This window comes from Artemia sp. Qi Xiang Cuo, chromosome 2 (assembly GCF_049724085.1).
Source record: "Artemia sp. Qi Xiang Cuo chromosome 2, ASM4972408v1, whole genome shotgun sequence".
Classification (NCBI taxonomy): Eukaryota; Metazoa; Arthropoda; class Branchiopoda; order Anostraca; family Artemiidae; genus Artemia; species Artemia sp. Qi Xiang Cuo.
Genome location: NC_142795.1, coordinates 61,355,432 through 61,365,109, shown reverse-complemented (window position 1 = coordinate 61,365,109; position 9,678 = coordinate 61,355,432).

The following is a 9,678-nucleotide window of genomic DNA, read 5'->3' as shown; positions in this document are numbered from 1 at the left end:
CACACTCAAAAACTTACACACACACACAAACTTACACACACACACAATTAGACAAAAATTACGATATTTATGCACAGTTATGTCTAAGCAATAAATATCTTAAGCCTCAACCGTTTTTATTCTTTAGAATAGTCCATCGCCATGGAAATTATACTTTCAGATTCAACATGTCAGGGAACAAACTTTCAGGTTCAGCATGTAAGAGAACCCTAAATGGTCATCCCAAAAAAAGGTAAGTTAAGCCTAAAAGGTTAAAGAATTTTTCTGAAATTACACTTTCAGATTCAACATGTCAGGGAACAAACTTTCAGGTTCAGCATGTTGGAGAACCCTAAATAATCATCCCTAAAAAGGTAAGTTAACCCTAAAAGGTTAAAGAATTTCTTGAAATTACACTTTCAGATCCAACAGGTCAGGGAACAAACTTTCAGGTTCAGCATGTAAGAGAACCCTAAATGCTCATCCCCAAAAAAGGTAAGCTAACCCTAAACGATCAAAGAATTTCTCTGAAATCACACTTTCAGGTTCAGCATGTAGGAGAACCCTAAATGTTCATCCCTAAAAAAGGTAAGTTAACCCTAAAAGGTTAAAGAATTTCTTGTAATTACACTTTCAGATTCAGCATGTCAGGGAACACACTTTCAGGTTCAGCATGTTGGAGAACCCTAAATGGTCATCCCTAAAAAAAGGTAAGTTAACCCTAAAAGGTTAAAGAATTTCTCTGAAATTACACTTTTAGATACAGCATGTCAGGGAACACACTTTCAGGTTCAGCATGTAGGAGAATCCCTAAAAAGGTAAGTTAACCCTAAACATTCAAAGAAATTCTCTGAAATCACACTTTCAGGTTCAGCATGTAGGAGAACCCTAAATGCTCATCCCTAAAAAAAGGTCAGTTAACCCTAAACGCTTAAAGAATTTCTCTGAAATCACACTTTCAGGTTCAGCATGTAGGAGAACCCTAAATGCTCATCCCTAAAAAGGTAAGTTAACCCTAAACGCTTAAAGAATTTCACCGAAATCACACTTTCAGGTTAGGTTAGGTAGGACCCCGACCCCACAATCCCAACCCCGATTTAATGTCCTTGATAGAAGTCTATACAAGATTTAATGTCCTTGGTAAAAGCATTGAGATTCAGAATTGATATTTTTATAGTCATAGAATAACTTGACACAAACATTCCGATTTTCCCACAGTTAAGGGGGGGATTTTGAAAAATAATTATTGACTGCATTCTGCTTGAAAAACAACTTTTTGGTATTTTCACCGAAAAATTCAAAATTACCCATTGTTCCCCTAAGTTTTAAGAAATATATCTGACCCTCCCCTCTAATTTTTCCTGAATTGCTACCACTGCTTATACGTAAATCAAAACAAGATAAAATCTGATCTGGAAGCTTCAAGCTATGGAATCCATAAGACAATTATTAAATCAAGTAAGGGATGGCTTTAAAGATTTTAAACAGTAAGTCTTTAAAAAGCTGAATGTTCACTGGAAACAACACTATTAATAAGAAAAGATGTAGAAAATGTAGTATAAGATAGGTGCTGATAATTTCAAACAACTAGCGTAGGAAAGGAGTTTAAAGAAATATAGGAATCTCATAGGAGTCAGTAAATAGTGAAGCTTTTATCATATTAGGGTGAAGGATGAGCGTGTGCAGCTGTGTTGCCCTTTGCACATTGGTTTTGCCCTTTGGAGCTGTAAGTAGTTGTATTTATAAAGGTCTACAAAAGAAGTAGGCCTATGTCCAATCTCCCCTTTGAAAAATATAGAACTGTTTGACACTCCTGGTCATTGGTGAACAGTTCTGGATAATCAGTTTATATACTGAAATCAGCCGAAGTTTTGTAACATAGGTCCATAGCCTCTGACGTAAGTCTTTATGATCATTGGTGAAATTATGATAACAGCTAATGAGGTCTATTTGTCTGTGTTGCACAAAGAAATTACAAAATTCAACTAAAAACATTCATTCTTTTATTTTCATATTTGTATTTTTTTACTAAGGAAACTGCAACTAATTTATAGTTTCCGAGAACTCTAATGAGGAGGCCATATAAAGCACAAGGGTTACAAGAATATTAAAAGTTAACGAGTGTTTGCTAATGAAGAATTCGCTGTCGTTGGGGGCCCAAGTTCATAAGGACTTAGTGATATCTTCCTTGTTCCTATGAATTTCAAAGTATAATGGTCAATATCAGTGATGCACACAGAGAGGAGGGGGTCTCAAGACCCAGACCCCCCAGAATCCTATTTTGTCTGAATTTTCGGGTACTTTTTATTCAAACTATCCAATAGATTTTTTATTCTCTACCCCGAAAAGAAAAATTTTGCATATGTGTCATATATTTTCATTGTATTTTGAATATTTTCCTTTGGAAAACACATCGAACAGCCATATTAAGGGCTAAATTTGTGAGTTTTTCACTGACAATTCCTTTTTAGCCAAGCCTTTATAATCAATGGAGCATAGTTCATTGTATTTTACATATTTTTGGTTGGAAAACACACCGAAAGGTCATATTATTTGAACTTACATCAAACGTTGGAGGGCTTAGATTTGAAGAACTATCCATTATTTGTATATATTGTCCCATATTTAAGACTATACTGACTTTTAAACCTCTCAAAGCCCCCAAATATACTAACCTAACGGTTATTTATTTACGAAATCGTGCAAACTGATGATTTTTAGAACAATAATTACCTTTCTATCCATCACTTATTACTCGCAGGAATTACCACATCACTCACGAGGAACAGATTCAAAACAATACTTCTCATATCATATGGTCTAATTACGATAAACGTGGCATGTTCAATGCAGATTAAAACCAGAAAATCCTACTAGGTCACGTTTATAGAACAATAATTACCTTTCCAGCAACTAATACCCGAAAGCTCGTTTACTTTCGTCAAGCAACATTTTGTGCTGCTTCCTAATTACTAAAGTAAATTAACGTCGAAGCAACTTAACCATTATTCCAAACAGCATTCGGATATTAAAATCGTGATGTTAATGTTAGGATTTTAATGTTTGAATGGTAATGTTAATTTTAATATTCGTGCTAGTTTTAATTTTGAACTAAATTAATTTTACAAATAGAACAGTTGCAATAAAAGGATATTTCTAACTCAACTTGTTATCTCATGTTATTACACTGCTAACTAAAAACTTAGTGGGGAAGGAGGAGGGGAGGGGAGGGGAGGGGAAGGTAAGGAGGGAGGGGAGGAAATGGAAGGAGAGGGGCCCCTTTGGGGGCCGAAGGGGGAGGGGCCCTTTGGAGCCCGGGGGGGGGTCTGGGGGACCCTTGAGGACCTGGGGCTTCCTTCGGGGTTGGGGTAGGGGGATCGGAGCCCTTTGGGGTTGTTGTAGAAGACCTCACAACACTGTTCAAATGGAACTTGTGTATTATAACGACCACAGAGTTTTACCCTCAGTTTCTCTTCTAAAATCATCCTTTAAATCATCTTTTAAAATCTCTGTAATGTTTCGCCGAAATAATTGAAAGCCACCACCATCCATCCATCCATCCATCCATCCATCCATCCATCCATCCATTCATCCATCCATCCATTCATCCATCCATCCATGCATCCATTCATCCATACATCCATCCATCCATCCATCCATCCATCCATCCATCCATCCATCCATCCATTCATCCATTCATCCATCCATACATCCATCCATACATACATCCATCCATACATACATCCATCCATCCAATCATCCATACATCCATCCATCCATCCATCCATCCATCCATTCATCCATCCATCCATTCATCCATTCATCCATTCATCCATCCATTTACTAATCCATCCATTCATTCATTCATCCATCAAACCATCCATTCATCCATCAATCCATCCATCCATCCATCCATCCATCCATCCATCCATTCATCCATCCATCCATTCATTCATCCATCCATTCATTCATCCAATCATCCATCCATCCATCCATACATCCATCCATCCATCCATCCATCCATCCATTCATCCATCCATTCATCCATTCATCCATTAATCCATCCATCCGTCCATCCATCCATCTATCAATCAATACATTCGTTCATCCATTCATCCATCCATCCATCCATCCATTCATCCATCCATCCATCCATCCATAAATGTGAGAAAATTTCTGTTTTTCCATTCTCAATGACAAAATCCATAAAAACATACATAAATGTGAGAAAGTTCCTGTTTTTTAAATTCTCACTGAAAAAAACCATAAATCATCCAAGAAAACAGACATAAATGTGACAAAGTTCCTGTTTTTCAAATTCTCACTGACAAAAACCATAAAACATCCATGAAAAAAAAAAGTTGTAGGTGGCAGCACGGGTGGGCAATAGGAGTAGCACCTCCCTCTCTACTAATAACCGAGTCAAACTCAAAACGAGCAGAAATTAACATAAGTTGGGCTCAAAACCCCCATGCCTTCCCAAGGCCAGAACATAATTTGTACTTTACTGACAAAAATACAAATGAATATGCATTGTCAGTTTAATATACATATGCTGATATTTAGCGATCAAAATGTTAATATTATTTGATTTATTAAAGTTATAAAAGTAAAAACATTTATATTTTTTCAGTAAAGTGAAAATTATGTTCTGGCCTTGGGAAGGCATAGGAGTTTGAGCCCAGCTTATGTTAATTTCTGCTCGTTTTGAGTTTGACTCAGTTATTTATTGTTATTTTTGTTCGTTTTGGGTTTCATTTATTTATCGATGCTGATTTGCTGTAGTTTCCTGGTTGGTAGATTATCTAGAGCTAGTATAGAAATATATCAATTGAAATGAATTACATTTTTTTGCACAGTTAGCAGAGCACACTGAAGTTGAAGTAGCCTTAAACTTTGACTTGAAACGTTATATATTGACTACTTCTTTCAGAAAAGAATTTCGGAGGGTTAATCCGTGTTTATAAGAAAAGAGGGTAAAGGTGCAGTTTAGTTCCTTCTGTAGTGTAATGTGCAGGAGCCCTATGGTGAAGGTGAAGGTTTAATCTCCCTTATAAAACAACTTATATCAGCAGATACAAAGAAGAAGCCCATTTGCGGCATTCTGTGGGACCCCAAGGTCCAGTACTAGTATCAGATCCCGCGAGTGGCAGTTTATGCTCGTCAAGTTCTGGCTGTACCAGCCACATGTGCCCCAGCTAAACGGCTTTTTAGCACGACAGGACAGATTGTGACTGCAGAAAGATCAATGGCTCCAGGTAGAGTGAACAAACTGACTTTTGTTACATCAATTGTAACTGAAGTGATGTTACCGCTGATTTAAAATTGTTGGTGTTGTTAAGCCATGGTATCTGATTTGTATACAGTGTTTTTTCGATGTTATTTGTTATTTGTTTGTTTTTTTTTCACTTCCTTTTCGTATGTATTTGATGAACAGGAGAAGTTTGAACTTCAAACTTTGAAAGTTATACAAACATTAGCCCAAATCATTAACAAGAAGGAAATCACTAAACAAGGGATTTTATAGGAACAATGCGATGTTAAACATAAACACAACATAGGTTTCCATGGGTCTAGTGGCTAAAAATGAGAATTCTACTTGGTCTGATGGACGGTGAACATAAACACTTTCCGCACGGCCCAAAAAATTCCTGTTTTGTCATATTGTTCTTGTATGTTTTTAGCCAACCATTCAAAATCCTTACTAAAATCGAGGTTGAACGTGCTTGGTGAAGTGGAATTTTTATTATTATTTTTAATTAGAAAAATTGGCGCACCGTGGCGCGCCGCCGGTCTAAAATTGGCGGTGCACCGCCAAAAACTTTTTGGTGCGTCTGGCGGTGCGCCCCCGCCGATACTGAATCACACATTTGCCGCCGTCATTTCGGCGTGGTGCGGCTTCGGGGACTGAAGCCATGCCAACTTCAATTTGCAATGTAAGTTCAGATTTAATACATTTTCATTTTTTATTTTCAAAATAAAATTATTTTCCGTGGTCACCCTTCAGTATATTCAGGTAAATCCCCCCCTCCCACTCTAATACAAATATCACTATGCAATCTTTATACTCGATAGAAAACATAAAATTTGTTCTATATACCCTCAAAACTAACCCATCCTCCATTGTTTCACAAACAAAATTCTCGCAAAAAGAAATAATTATCTTTTCGATAAATTTAGCTTTTCCTTATTGTAATCTTTTCTTTAACTGAGACATTCGTCACTGTTTTTATTAACCGCTCTGGTTTGACACAAGGCTCCGTGCAATCCCATAAATTGTTTTTTCACCCATTTTCCTGTTTTGTATACATTAGCTGGTTTTAGGCAATCTAGGTTTTCAATGCTTTTACGTAATTCTGTGTTTGTCTGAAAATAGCGGAGAACTAATTTTGTCTGCAAATTAGCGATAGATATTTAGGGCATTGGAATTCTATATTCTATGTAAGAGCGAAACGGGATTATTTCAAGCTTTCTTTCGAAAAAGTTTCTTTTATATTCCCGGGAGGGGAGCGTGAAACCAGGATTTTTGTTGGGGATGGGGGTTAGCATTTTTAATAGTGACAAAATAGAAATGAAAAGATAATTGTTTTTATCATAATTGTTTTCGACTTCAGTGTCTAACCATTTCTCTTCGACATTTTAGTGATTTTAGCTATAACATTTGAATATAAGGTAGTAAGATATATTCTCTATTGATATGTCTTTAGCTTGAATATATCGCAAGATTAACTCAATGAGAGGGTAGACCTAGGGTGGGTTAATTTTCCTAAATTTTGGGGGGGGGAGTAGACAAAATTATGGTTAGTGGGGATACGAATTCTCCTTCTTTAAAATAAAGGGGGGAAATGATTTATCATACTAACTTTTTTCTCTTCTTTAAGGCAAATTATGAAGAATGTATTTCGGCCCCTCCAGCTGTAAAGAGAGCAAGAGATAATGCAAATAGTGAAGAATGCACGCCTCCTCCATCAAAGAGAGCGAGAGATGACGAGGCAGCCCCCCAACTGAGACCATCCATTATTAAGTATGCTGGCCCAACCCCAAAACAAGTGTTGCTGGCCCAAGCTCCATCTGCACAAGCAACAATACAGCCAGCTCGAAAACCCAAAAGAGAATGGATGGATACTTTCAATGCCACAGCCAAATCTGCACAAGAAATTAACGTCGCCCCGTCCGCCCTCCAACACGCACTACCCAGTCCATCTGGCACCCAAGTGCAGCCAGAATTTGCAAATGTGAGCATTTTTCCTACCTATCTTATAGAAATACATATCTATTTCTTCCAATGTTTTTTAGTCCTTTCTTTTCACTATTTTTCAACATTGTGTAAAAGTGTATCACTGGGATATTAAAATATTAACCCCTCACCCCCAACCATTATTTTCTCTGCCCTCCCTCAGAGATATCTAAATGTAATTTTTTGCTTGTCAAACCGCTCTTTTTTTCTAATCTTTACTATTTTCTATGCATTCCTCCTATCTCTTCACTATCACATAATAATATTTTTAGGTACCTTTGAAACTCTGTGAATGCTATTTTTCACAATTGAATATCACATAGTTTTAAGAGAGAGATTATTCCATTTTATCCATCTGCCACATATCAACGTTCTAATTTGCACTGAACATTTCTAAAATAGCTTTCAATCGTGCCAAGATTCTAGCGAGGGGAAACCAAGTTAACGGTTCCCGGCAGGTAATTGTTGCATTTTCCTGCTTGTTGAAGTTCAGTCTTGGAGTGCAGAACACTCGCGCGCGACAGGTTACAATAATTGTGGGCTAGTGATGAGTTCACCGAACTAGTATGGAATTAGAGAGAAATAGCGAATATTTCAACTTTTGACGGGCATTATGTAAAGGGGGCTGGGAGCAACGTGGTGGGGCCCGAGAAGCGCTGTGGAAAGCGCTGCGGGATGCGCCAAGAGCCCGAGAAGCGCCGTGAGGATGCGCCGCGGCATGAGAAGCGCCGCTGGCCCGAAGAGCGCCGCGGAAAAAAATAGCACGTAATTATTTTAGTTTTAGTAGTTTAAATATTTGATTATCTTTTTTTTTGAACAAAATCAAATTGCCGCCTTCTATGTAAAGCGATGTTTTAGATTGTAAAAATCTTATATTAAGTTGGAAATGGGAACTTTTAGTTGAATTAACCAAATGCTACTACTAAGCGTTGAATTTAAATAATAATCCAAATTTTAAAAACAGTAGGGATGATTTGAACACATAGAAAATAAGCTATTTTTTATTTATAGGTTGGAGTATTGGTCCCTTATTCACCATCGTCATCAGGTAAAGGAGAGGAAGAACTCGCGTCTATGGAATTTCATGTCATTCAGGACAACAAATGGGATGGTATTTTTAATTCCGATGAAACACCTTTTAATGTTAATAATTTTCTAAGTAATTATTTCAATGTAGAACCTAGCACAGTTGATCAAGGTAATGTTCCTAGTTCAGAGGGGGACTTGCCTTTGCTAAGTCCAAACACCTTAAAAATTTTAGACGATTTTACAGGGAATCCTCCTCTATCCCCCACTGATTACCTACTTCCACTTCAAACAGCTGAAGTGGTGCATTCACATACCCCAAATATTGTTGAAGAACTTGGGGGAGGGGGTCATATACACGCGAGGGGTACAACTTTTCCAGACTTTCAATTGTCGAATACAATTTTAAATAATATAGTTGTTTTCACTGCAACTTTTGGGGATCCTTTTAATTCACTTATGGGGTGAAATTTTGTGTTTGATCCCGTAGAAATTGTCCATAAATATGTAGATAAAATTTGTGCACTACTGGAGAACCAAATTCAGTTGTGGGGAGGTAGGGATTCAATTAAGGTTTCTATTGTTTTAAAGGTTTTTTATTTAAATGAGGGGAAAAGTGAAGTTTATTATCATTATATACATTCCGAGATAAGCGTAATTTATCGAAATTTAGAAAATTTTGAGGGAGTTTTTTCGGAGTGGGTAGGGCAAATTATAGCGCATCTCGAGAACTATAATGAAAATGGGAGTGGATATGTAGTTACATTTATTGAAAATTTAAGTGTAAATATTTGTAAATTTAAGAAAGATTTTATTTTAAGAGGGGGTGGTTGGTCTGATAGGGATACAGTTTTAAAAATAGTCCAGATTTAGTAGGTTGTCAAGGTATCCAGCGGATTTGTTTTGAAACAGGTCAAAAATGTTTCAAGTATGCTTTCCTCATATCAGCGTTCGAGCCTCTAGCACGTGACGCTACCAAGACGAATTTAGATCACTGGGCTGTACATGGGAAGGAAGGGTCCAACTTCCCAATTGTAGATTTCTCTTTTTTAGAAGGAAAATACCCAGTAACGCTAAGATCTATTGATATTTTTGAAAGGACTAATGTCCATTTAAATATCGGCGTTACTGTGGTTCAATTTGAAACTGAATTTGAAGATGGGGTTAGTTTGAAAAAGAAGGGGGTGGTTTTCCTTGTAAGGGGCCCGTCAATTAATTTGGTTAAACACTGGGTTTGGTTGTTATACACACCACCTAGTGAACCAAATGCAATTGGCCATTTTAATCCGATTACAGACATTAGTAGAGTTCTGGGGGAGGGTAAGAAATAGAGTGCCCGTTTCTACTGCCCAACATGTCTGTCTAGATTTTGGAGTGAATTGAAGCTTGAAATTCATTTGAGGCACTGTAGACGGCATGGCTACCAGACTATAGAA